This window comes from Lactuca sativa, chromosome 3 (genome assembly GCF_002870075.4).
Source record: "Lactuca sativa cultivar Salinas chromosome 3, Lsat_Salinas_v11, whole genome shotgun sequence".
Lineage (NCBI taxonomy): Eukaryota > Viridiplantae > Streptophyta > Magnoliopsida > Asterales > Asteraceae > Lactuca > Lactuca sativa.
The window spans coordinates 232,280,460-232,294,067 of NC_056625.2; the positions used below are offsets into that span (position 1 = coordinate 232,280,460).

The 13,608-nt window shown below is 31.4% G+C and overlaps 1 long non-coding RNA gene and 1 pseudogene across 1 annotated transcript; both read right to left on the reverse strand.

The window, feature by feature from the left end:
* Nucleotides 1-1,236: 1,236 nt before the first annotated feature.
* Nucleotides 1,237-4,468, reverse strand: LOC111908948 (uncharacterized; annotated as a pseudogene).
* Nucleotides 1,837-2,607, reverse strand: LOC128133076 (uncharacterized). Its single transcript, XR_008231268.1, has 3 exons — nt 2,161-2,607; nt 1,988-2,074; nt 1,837-1,892 (listed from the first exon to the last, which is right to left on the reverse strand). It is a non-coding gene; the product is annotated as an uncharacterized LOC128133076 (long non-coding RNA).
* Nucleotides 4,469-13,608: the final 9,140 nt, after the last annotated feature.

Here is a 13,608-nt window from a genome sequence, read left to right on the forward strand (position 1 = left end):
GCATCATTCAAGACCAAACTTGTAGTTTTTGCTTCTCTTTTTCAGTTAGAAGATAAACCGCATGATATAAAAAAGCAATTGATAAAACAACTGATGTTTCTCTTATCTCGTATTGGGGATCACAAAAAAAGAATTAAAATCGTTGTGCTACGGCAAGCTAATATATTTGGCGTCAACCCCAAGCTTCTTAATCCCTTAACACTGTGTTGGGTTGGTTTTGTCTTCTGAAAAAAATAAAAAATTATGAATAAATATGTTATCATGAAGGTAGGTCATTGAAGAAAGTCTAGTCTGTCTCGTGGCAGTTATTGTAAACTCACTTGTTTCCCAATAACATTTAGAACTGGCACAAGGCTGACAGCAACAAATATAATTTATCAAAATCAAAACCAACTAGAACTCAAACTCTCACATTCTTTAATTTCACTCCATTTACCTGAACAATCTTTCCAAGATAATCTCCCTTCATCTCCTTGTCAATCACAAACTACACACACACACACAATCAAATCAATACAATTAAAAAAAATTCCTTCATGTTTCACCAGAAATAGAGTACAGAATTCATTCGTTACCTGCTAAATCTTTCTTGTCATGATATTATTATCACGGGTCAGCTTAACATCTAGAAACCGCTCATAGTTCCCAAGGTCCAAATCCACCTTTAAATAAAATTTCAAATTTCTGCTCAGTAACTGTAATTCCCTATTTGTATATCAAGTGAAGTCACATGCATGCATGCCTTCTTTAATCATTTTTATTATACAATACATTTTTATTATAACCCTAGCAAGTAGCAACACCACATCTTGGAGTTAGAGGGAACAAGCATGTTTTTTTTTTCTTTTTGTTTTCTTAATAGGCAAAATACATAAATGACTAAAATACCCCTAGAAAACCTTTAGGGACCAAAAAAACATTAGAAAATCCTTAAATAAAGACCAAATTCACAAGAGAAACTAATTACTTTATTAGAATCAAAATTGCAAAAATCAACTATACTCCAGGGCTAAAATGGTAATTTACTTACCTCAGCATTTTTAAGAATGGTATCTGTTGCCCCTGTTGCCTTCAAATCCAAAAGATGTGGAATATCCTGAGCTCAAGAATATATAGGTATCTGTAAAGTGTAAATTCAATTTTTTATTAGATATTAACTAATTTACTTATTTAACTTAAAAAAACAATTGAAATCTTTTTCATAATTTCAAAAAATTACTGCAGAAAATGCAAGACGAATCCTTTCAACAGCTTCAACTGATCTCTCTTTTCCTTCATACATAACTATGACAACTTTAGGAGATCCCTGCTTGTTTTTCAAATTAGAAATTGTTTGGATATGATTTACAGTCAGTTTCTTGAGTTTGTGGGGAGCAGTTCTGATCCATTAATGTCACAAAAGTTGACATTAATTAAGAAGCTATCCTTTTGGGCTTGATTTGTCCCTGGAAACCAGTTAATAAGTTCGCATCAATTTGGCTATCGCAACAAACACAGCAAGTTCCCTTTTTCAGATGGACCCACTTCGACCCATCTTCCATCAACACCTACAAAAAAACATTTTCCTTATTTTTTTATCCTTCTTTTTTCATTACATAACAATAATAATAATATAATAATAAAAAACTTTGTGTACCTTTTAAATGGAACGTTGCCTCCAGCATCCTCTGCATTTTTGTGAATTGTGATTTATATCTTTTCCAATCCTTTTAACAATGTGTGAACCTTCAATTTACACAATTATATAGTTTTTTTTAACAAGAATAAAGAAAAACTTTTTTTTTGTTAATGTTAACATGAAGAAGATAACAAAAAAGATATGGGGAAAAGATAAAAACCTGCCAAAGTTTCACATCCTTTAGATCATGCTAAACATTCACATGGGTATTTGCCTACACACCAAAAACAAGGGAAAAAGGGAAATCATGACATTTAAAAATACAAAAAACCCATAAATCTTTTTCAAAAAAAGACCCATGAATCTTACCACACAAACAAGTTGAGGCTTCCCAAGATTATCAACACCTTGGTTGCTCAACTTAGCTTCTAGAACAACAATCAGTGCAATATTATCCTATTAAAAATAGAACATTCCCATTATTAATCAGAAATGACCAAATTACCCATGGGGAAACATAAATATAGAGAAATAGAAGTTACCATGACCAATCGATTCAAGGCTGTTTTCTTTTGAGCATTAGGGACCAAAGCATCAGTTAAAGATTGTGCAGCTTTATTAAACTCAACTTCGTATTTTTTAACATGTGAGAATCTATCTCTTCAAAAAAAATGTTGCACATCCATCAATAGTCTGAATGCTTCCATTATAAACCTAAAATAGCAATTCAAATTTCATAAACAAGAATTCCAGACACTTTGATACAACAAAGGTCAATAAAAACAAACCTCGGATGTCTTTTTCTTAAAAAGAGCCTAGTATCCTTATCACAAAAATTGAACGTTGCCTCCAGCATCCTCTGAATGTGACTCATACCTTGTTGCAGCCTTGCCATGTCAGCTCTCAAATCATTAATCATCTCCCATTCCTATATATGTAACAAAATATATTAGAAACTGAGATGAAAGATATAAATCACAATTCACAAAAATGCTTATGAGTTCTCATCAAAGACTCGAGCTCTCATCCAAGAAAACCAATCTTGATTTCTACTTTTATTTATCTTAATATTTAAGATACAATTTTCTTGGATTTTAAAAAGAAAAGGGTGATAACAAAGATAGAAACTTGCCTTCAACAAAGTGTCTAGCTTGTCAAAAAGATTGACCATTTTTTGAACTTCCTCGGTGGCATTAAGACAAGGATCTTTTGATGCAGCTGCTTCAAATTTACTGAGGGCCCTTTCGTAATTTTCCAGATATGTATTCACAGTAGCAGAATTGAAATATAAGTATGGGTTTGACTTCATGCTTTCATATTTCTCCTGTTACATCATGAAAGAAAGAATATCAGATAAAAGTTGACTTTTTAAAGTCAAATCTACAAAGTAGATTTCCAACATACCATTTTTGGTATGCTTTTAAAGACTGATGTAATTTGTTGTGATCCCATGCCCCCATGACAAAGAAACATGTCAAACAAGCATTCCCCAGGTTGTCTGTTGGAAGAAAAGAAAGGGTAAAATCATCAATACACATAAGTTCTTATGTCTTGATAAATTATGCAATAAACTTACACCATGAACTCTCATCCTTGACATCTAAAGGAATAGCTTCCTTTGCGTGTTTTATGCTTTCACTAACAATTTCCTCTTGATTATCAGCACCTAAAGATTTATAAAAAAAAGTTTAGATTCAAAAAAAACTATATATATATATATATATATATATATATATATATATATATATATATATATATATATATATATATATATATATATATATATATATATATATATATATATATATATATATATATATATATATATATATATATATAACATAAACAACAACCACATTGAAAAAACAAGAAATGTTTCTTGCCTTGAGCCATTCGTCTTTCAAGCATTGATAATTGGCTAAGTATCCTTTTGTATGGACCCTGTATTACCATTAAAATGAAAAATGTTGGATGTTTATTAAGTGAATACTAGTAAGAATTTATAAAAATGTATACAAGTGAAGTGATAATCAACCTTGCTTAGAGAAAGGGTAAAACAGTTTCTTGTAGCAGGTAAATCACCTTTTTTCCAAATGGAATTTCCTAAACACACCTAAGTATCTCCAAGAGATGGATTCAGTTTAACCTGTAAAGTCAAATACTAGATAAAATGAGAGATTTTATTGAACTTATGTCTTATTATATGATTAAAAGATATGATCAGTTGACTTACAGCTTTAGAGAGATGATCTTCTGCTTTTTTTGAGTATTCAGGGAGCACATCCAATATTTTCCCTCTCAAGTATTCATATGTGCACGTTGTGTAGGCGATTTCCTTTGTTCTGCACAACACAATCATAATAAAACATCACATAGTTTCATCATTAATCCCCATTAGCACCATTAAAGTTACATCATATGATTCTATCCATCCAGATTAATCTAATCTGGCATTCTAATGCGCTTTTTCTACCACTCTAATCGATTATTAACACTTAACCTAACTTGTATTCGATTAACCTTTTGCTACGAGAAACCATATCATGCCATTCAAACAAAATAAGCGACCATACACTAAAAGCACACACATATAGAGAGATGATTACAATCGTGAAAGCTGAAAATCGTAGGGTTTCGAGGGAAGCGTACCAGGAGGAACGGAATCGAGGAGAGTGAGAGTGATTTAAGATTGCGTTTTCAATTTTGAAAATTTTCATTTGGGTCTAAAGGGAAGTAAGTATCTCGTATCGTGTACAAATCACTTGTTGTTTCTGTTGCTTTCTCCATTAAATCTAATGCATCTTTTCCTTCTTCGCTGAATTGATTTTCTCCGTTCATCATACCAGTCATCTGTTTACTAAATTACACCGAAGATTTGAAATCAGATGGCCCATCCAAAGCCCTCTATCAATTGATACCACGACTCTTCTTCACCACCTTCTTTTCCAGATAATAACATTTGAACGAATCTTACAAGTAATAATAATTCTTCTGAACTTCTCAAACATTTTTTACCTCCTCTAGGGTTACTGATCCGTTGCTCTTCATGTCTTATCTCGTAACCCTAAACATAATACAAGTGCGTTAGGAGGGGCGTGCGCCGCTGCCATGTGAGGTCATAAGAAACGGTGAGTAGTGGTGGTGGTGGTGGTGGGTTAGGGCAGAGACGAAGGATATGGATATGAGAGAATGATAGTCCTCGTGACGTTCTTGAAAAAAAAAAGCCCTAGTTTTTGTCCCCATTTTGTAATAGGAACGCGCGTTTCAAAAATATAAAGCGACATGGTGCACAGGACACGTGTTTATGATGGGTGTCTTCCATGTTTTTATTTTTATTTTTTTTCTGACACAAATTTTAGGGCACGCAAAAATTTGCGTCCTAAATCATTCAAAATTTTGGAGAGATGACATTATTTTTACGTCACACACTTTTGCGTATTGTAAATACGTGCGCGTCATAAATTGCATGTCATTAAAGGCCTTTTTTCTAGTAGTGACACGAGATGGAATCAAAGTATTGCTTAATGATTAAAGAATAGTCACACCTCAACAGAGCTCGATGAAGAACTTCCACTGTAGAGGCAAGCTAAGGTTTGTAGTACAATTATGAGAATAATAATGAAAGCGATTTTAACAAAGGATGCATGGATGCACCTTAAATACTAAACCCTAATAAAAAGAAACATGCTTGGACAGGCCCAAACCGGTAACAAAAATGGGCTAAGGAGTGAGCTAAAGATGCAACACTTCAGGTCCCAACAAGGCGATTACACAAATTTTTCGAATTGGATGATTTGATCGGAAATCTTTTGTGATAAATAATCCCTAAACAAGAGAGATCTATGGTATAGATGGGATCAAACACATCTATTAATTTTTTTATTAGCAATCCAATAAACCTACAAATTATATACTAGTACATAATTGATAATTGATATCTACCTAGTTAGATTCAAATTAATTGTGACAACCATCAATTTTGGTCAACAAAAGTCAATTGTGTGTATATTAGGTCAAAAGGCGAAATGTGATTTTCGTAACATCCCTAATGTATTATCGAATATTATAATGTTATGCACACTATTTTGAAATCCTTTATCGAATAAACGTTTTTATTGCGATCAGTAAACTACGATAATGTAGTAATTCGATAAATACACAAATATTACCGGGAATTCGGTAATGTTCATAACACGAGGTTTACTTGTTCACAAATTCATAAACACATTTTAAACATCATATGACCTAGTATTTAGTTGATGCTGCGATGGTTATTCTAGAAGAAGGTCATACATCAAGAAAACAAAATGTTATCACGTTTAACACTCACTCTTTATACAATGAATTTGAGAAAACCAAGTTAATTATAAGGTGTTAACATTATTGTTAATAATATTAAATAACAAATTATGTCTCTTTTTCATAATAATTATAAGAAGACAAATTATGTCTCTTTTTTCCTACATAATCCACCATAACCCAACATAATCATGATATTCTTATAAAAAAAGTCAAAAAGGTCATGCCTTGAATTAAATATTCACAAGACCATGCTTCTTTATTTTAATGAAAAAGCATTACCATTGATTTTTAATTCAAAACACCATACTTCATTTTAATAATCAAAGAACCATACCTTAATCTTTTAATCAAAATGCACCACCATCTTCTCCTATAAAACTCGGCCACTGCCTCCCCTCTCAACCTTTCATTTTACAACATTCACTTCTATACTCTCTAAACTCTCCAAGAACTCTCTAGTTGATTCAAGCTTTTTGGCAGGTGTTTAGCAAGGATTTTTGTTAAGTTCTCTTCATATATTCGATAATTCTATCTTCTCCCTACCATCATCTTTTGGATGTCTCATTTTCACTCTTGAAACCAAAAACCCTAGGTAAGATCGATCTTGATGATCAAGAAGGTGTTGTCTTCCAAAGCTCAATTCCTACCTCATATTTCTCACCATTTCTTGTCATCATCTAGGGAAAGCACAAAAGGTGAGTTAATACCCCCTTTTTTACTAATTTTCACTCATTTTACACTTTTGGGGGAGGTTACATGCAGTGCAAACAAAATACATTGTGGACAATAACTTTACAAAAAGGTCCTAGATCTAATATATGTTGGATAAAACTTTTAACCTTTGGGTGATACCATTACATGCATGTTTATGTTCTTTTTATGAAGATATATAAATATATTCACACTACAAGAAAAGTCCTTATTAGTGACCAATTTTTTAGTGACTACCAAAAATTTGGTCACTAACAACATCATTTAGTCACCAAATATTAAGTCGTCACTGAATTTTGATAATCTTACAAATTTAATGACCAATTCAATGTGGTGGTCACAAATTCGGTCACAAAACCGTGAATAAAATTAAAATTCTTTTTCTTTCGTATCATAACAATTATTAGTGACTAAAAGTAGTGGTCACTGTGTTAGAGGTCTAGTGACCACTCAATAGGCGTCACTAACTACTATTTGTTATTTAATACTTAAACGTTATGCGGATAAACTGTGACCACTCAATAGTGGTCACTGAATTACAAAATGAAAGACAATTAGTGACCATAAAATAGTGGTCACTAACTATAGTTGTATAATTTTCAATTAGTATAAAATAAAATATTTTTAATTAATATTTTTATTTAATGACTAGAGCTTTGTTTTCTTTCGGAGTCCCTGTGCACTCATCCACAACTAACCAAAACCCTTCTATCAAACATATTTACTGTTTTGCAATTTTCAGATATGGGTGGCCTAAAATAAATGATTAGACTCTTTTGTCTTTTTACATATGTTGTATCTCATAAATAAGAAATCAATCTTCCTTTTTCTATTTTATATTATTATTATACTGAGGAAAAAGTAGACAATTCTTTCATCGAAATGTTCAAATTAGAGTGGAAAGTATCCGACCTCTCGTCAACACATTTCTCTCATAGTTTGCCCTAAATCAACACACCAACCATTGACACTTCGGCACCAGCATAGCTCCACCCACCGGCAGTTCAGCACCTCCTCTTGTCGGCTCACCGACGTCACTCCATCCCCCTCCGTCGACGCACCTCCTTACGTCGGTATGGGAGTTTGGACCTAATCGCATCGCATCGACGTTTGGACCTAATCAGATATGTACGATTCACATCGATTCGTAGATCGTAGTTATATGTCTATTCGTCTCTCCTTCTCCGTTCATCACGTCTACCATTTCTGGTCATTGTGTTTCTGGTTTCTCTCTCTCTCCCAATTTTATGTATTTTTATGATTTCGATTTAATTAGGTTTAATTGCAATTTTTTTCTTTCTAAGTGGTTATGATTTTATATGATTTGTCTTTGACAATGAGTTTATTTGTTATATGTTAGCTCCTCTTGTAGTTTATTCTTCAATGAGATAAGAAAATCCACTACAAATGCTTCCCAGTTCATTCTCTTAATAACCTACTGGATATGTCGATAATCATTTTTCTCTAGTAATAACTATCACATGATCACATCTTCACAGCTCCACTTACAATATAGACAATGGTCCTTCTGGTGTCGCTTCACAAGACTTCTTTAAGGTAAAAATTGCAATCTGTACTCTTATCTGTTTAAATCTTTTTCCTAGGTGTGAATTACATCTCTGTTTATCATGTATTTTGAATTCTTCATTTTAATTTTTGAGTGTTTAGGGTCTGTTTTTGTATTAGTTAGGGATACTATGCATGCATTCCAAGATTTTGAGTTCACTTTTGAGGGTATAATAGTGAATGCTGATTTGCATTCTAATTGTCATTAATCCATATTCCCTACCACATTTTAATCACTAAAGTGGTCAGGTGGCTATACTGGTAAGGACACGACTCTATGATTAGCTACAAGCCTACAATCTTTATTATTTTCCATAATTTACACAATTTGTCCTTTGACTTCGTTAAAAGTCACAAAACCTACAAATGGTTTTCCTTGGTATTAACTATTAACCATCCACCAATTCATGACTAAGTAGGGATGGTGAAAGCCTTTGCATTATAGAATGGATATGATTTGGATTCAAGTCAACAGGTAGTTTTATAAATTTATTTTTAAATAACCAAAAAAATCATTAATCTTTTCTACTTATTCAATTATTTTAACAGTTGTTTGGCCTTGGAGTAGCAACTTTTCTTGGGTCCTTTTTCTCAGCATACCCTACAACATGTGAGATTTCTTGTTATTCTTCGCTTTAAATCATGTATTGGTAAAGTGGCTAAATCGGCAATGATGTCTAGATAAAGTGTTATAATACATATGGTTTGTCTTTTTTCTAGACCGAATAAATCAATTTGAATGAGACTAAATGACCATTTTACCTTGCATTAAAAACAAATTTCACGATAAATCAATCATACCATGAGAGGAAAAAAGAAGGGAAAATAGGTAACTAGTTAGTGGCTTAATGCAGGAAGCTAATTTTTTTCCGACTTAACTAGTTAAGTCATTCTTTCGCGATTAGGTAAAAAAGAAAGTCTTGTATAGCTGTTTGTGCTTAACAATTAAGGCAATTAACCCAAAACAAAACAAGTGATATAACTTAATAATACATGCAATATTTTGATTCTGCAAAATTTTAGTAGATGCTTAAATCATAAAAGGGAAAACTATATATATATATATATATATATATATATATATATATATGTATGTATATATATATATATATATATATATATATACATATATATATATATATGTATGTATATATATATATATATATATATATATATATATATATGTTAATTTCTGTTTGATTCTCTTTTATAGCAACTTACTTTTTATGCCAACATTATTCTTATTTATTAATGAAATAAATAAATAAAATTAATTGTATAATGTGTATGTTTTTGTTCATTTTTTCTCCAGTAGAATCAACAGCTTTTGAAGTACACAGACACAAAAACAGCAAGGGTTGCATGGTTAAGACATCATCTTTTTAATTGTATAAAAGTTAATTGCTGACATTAATTTTATTTATGAATGAAATATTATTTTGTTTTTTCAGCCATTGAAACCACAAGAAGCAGCACCATTTCTTACTCAATCTTTTGGATAGGGAATAGTGAACAAATCATCTTCGACTCACCAACATGTTTCTGTTTCTTCAAGGGCTATTCTTTTTGTTGCTGCTAACACCGCAGGTAACATTAATCTGTCTTGATAATACCTTTTTGATATATAGTTCAAGATTAAGGTCCCGTTTGATAGTTTCTGTCTGGGAAAGTGTTGTCTGGTAAAGTGTTGTCTGGGAAAATTTTCTGACTGAGAAAGTAACCATGTTGTTTGATTGTACATCTGATTGACTGTACTGAATGATGAAAAAAAGTAATAACTCAATAAAAAAATAAATTTTAAAAAAGTTATTTAAAAAAAATAATAATCCACTAAAGAAAGAAAGAGGCGGGGTTTTGTGTATAATTGTCTTTCCAGCCCATTCAGCCAAAAAGATATAACTTTGGGGCTTTCTGGGAAAGACATATCTTACCGAGAAAGAGCCCTTCTTTTGTGCAAATCAAACAGTCTTTCAGGTCCAATCAGCCAGAAAGATCTGTTTGGACCTAGAAAGATGCATATCAAACGGGGCCTAAAAGTCAAAGGTTGAATTATAAATGAAAATGAAAATTATATTAATTCAATTAAATTGTAGTTTTTGAGTGTATGTTGAAGAGAGAGAGAGAAAAGACCTTTTGGGATATCAAAGGAGGTAGATATTTTTTTCCCAATTCCTATTAATTCATAAATTCTTGCAATTTGTTTTCTAATGAGACCCGCATGGAAACCTCACAAGTATGTCCCACCTATTTGCTACAGGGGTTAGGACATATCATTACTTGAAAGCAGCAGAACAAGGCTTGTGGATTGTAGTGAAGCTTAACATCTACTTACATTACTCTTATTTGTTCTCTTGTTAGCCTTGAGATACTCTTTTTATATTAATCTTGTATAATCATACTTTGTCCAAAAGTTAATATATGATGTTTTTAGCCATTTCAATACCTACCGAATATTGTAAGTTTCTTTAAATTTATGAAAAATTTATGTTTAGGTTTTGATTAGATTTATTTTGATAAATGGATCATAGTATATCTTACCATTTATTAACAAGATAGTTACTTAAATAGTTTAAATACAAAAAATAGCAACCAAATCAGTGACTACCAATTATGGTCACTAGTTGAATAAATCAGTGACGACTATTTATGGTCATTAATTGGGTAAATCAGTGACGACCTTGTATGGTCACTAATTTGATAAAACAGTGACGACTTTTTATGGTCTCTAATTGGGTAAAATAGTGACAACTTACATTGATTAGTGACTACTTTTAGTGACAAAATAAATCGACACAGATTTAGTGACGAATATATTTTAGTCACTATTTAGTAACCATTTATATATTTGATCACTAAATCAGTTTAGTGACAGACCTATAGTCATGAAAAGTGACGACCAAATATTTGGTCACTAATTCATTTAATGCGACTCTTTCCGTTGTTAGTGACCATTTTGCCTTCGTTACTAATAGACATTTTTTTGTAGTGTCATGTTTTCAAAGAAAGCACACAAGTCTCGTTCCCTTATATGCACAAGTTTTAGATCTATTGTATGATGGATAATACCTTTACCCAATGGATAATATTATTACACATTGGATAAACACAAACTAACATTTCTACCAAAAGTCTAGTTTTGAAAGATTAAAACATTATGTTTACACATTGGATAAAACCATTACCCCTTGGATAATACCACTATCCATTGGGTAATACTATTATAAACAATATTAATACTATGGAAAAGTGATATTTACATATACAAGGGTTTTCATTACACAAAACGTAAAATTGTTGAAACAATTATGTGAGACAAAGTCTTCACCATACCTACCAGAATACACACTAAAATCCTGAATAATAACCAGAATCTCCGTAAGAGAGCGTGATACTTGTGTATAGATCTATACGCGACAGATAATCCCGCACCTAAGCTGCTAGCTATAGCTAGACCGACAGGTCTTGGGTGACGAATGTCTAACATTTCGACGCCTGAAGAATGTCGCAGCAGGGCAACTTCAGTTTTAGCATGGTTGTAATAACTCACGTGGGAAATCAACGATACATTTATTTTACAGGGTAACATGCGTTCAAATCGTTTTTATATAAGAATAAAACTACGTAATACCACTTTAAGTACAGAAATTTGTATACATTTTTGGTCTTAGGGATTTTAAGACTACAACTCATTTTAAAGGAAATATTGGATTTTCTGGGAACAAACACCATATTTTTAAGTATGGGTATTTACTTATATACACTACATTTATAAGTACGGTTATTTACTTATACACAATATTTATAAGTATGGTTATTTACTTATACACAATATTTATAAGTATAGTTATTTACTTATATACTACATTTACAAGTATGGTTATTTACTTATACACTCGATTTTTGGATAATAAAAATAACATGACAAATCACACATTTTATATGTTTGAAAGTTATGGGAACTTTTATTTTATAAATTCTTTTGGATACTTACCACACACATACACTCTTCTTTTACACTGAACGCATACAAATACAAAACATTTTACAAGGATATGATTTTTACACAAGGAAAAATATCAAATTTTTCTACAACTGAACTCTAATGAACTCACCAACTTTATGTTTACTTTTAAAATGACATGTAATCTTAGGAAACAATTAAGCTCAGATTAGTAGAGCTACTTTTGAAGACAAGACACCAAACATCATTACGAGAACTACTTTATTAGATAACATGCAAACCTTGTAATGAATTTTGATACTAAGTAACATTTGGGTCATGTAACTGATATAATCATATGATATGATGGTTGTTTATGTACTTCTGTTTCAATGTATACAATTATGGTGATAATGTGTTCTCGTTCCACCCCCGGACGTGTCCGCCATCCGGTTTGGGGGTGTGACATTAATGATACCTAACCATTCATTTGTTTTGCAACTTGGATCATAGACTTTGATAATTAATGTTTTTAGAAACTAAAAGGGTATTAATTATTTGAGATTTAAATATTGAAAATACTCAATGAATTGTCTTAAAATTGTGTACATGAATAACCCAATCTCATTTCCATGCATCATATTTCATATGTTGAACTAAATAAAACAATATCATTCGATGGATACACTTTCAATGAATGAGTTCATGTCTTGAGAGACCATAAATTATAAACTCTTAAAGAACATATTCCTTAACAACCTGCTTTGAATAGTAGACCTAAACATGATACCTGGTAAAGGCATCACTGTTATGTTGAAGATGTTTCAAACATCATACTTGAAGTAGTTAATCTTGACTTCCAGGAAGACTTGGAAAAGTTATATGTATTTATTATGATATAATAAGTTATGAAAATATTCCAACAATACAGTGATGTTTATTTTGAGCCAGTTCAAACATTGGCATAATGCAAGACTGAAAAGAGTCACCATATGTGATCTAAAAGGACCATAGTTTATGGAATGAATACATACATGTTTTATATAATCACTTAAAATCTTTAATTTATACCTTAATCATTTAACTCAATTAAAACACAATACACAGTGTACCTAGTTGCACAGTAGTAAAGTAAAGTAAGTAAGAGTCGAGCACAAGGAAAATAATTATAATTTAGAGAATAATACTAATAGTTAACCTAAGAAACAAACTTTAAAGGGGTTCTAATCTTACTTTACAAGTTCAGAAAAACTTAAATTAAATCACTTAATTAATTACTAAGAATAAAAGTAGACAGCTAGAAAAATGATTTTTAAGAAAGAATAAAAGATACTTCCATATAGCTTTAAATCCCTCCTTTTTCCTATGGTTGATTTCAAGACATAGTATGAGTTCGGTTAGCTACCAAATAAAAAGTTACTAGTCATCATTGTCAGACTAAATAGCATAAGCCAATTAATGAACTTTAACC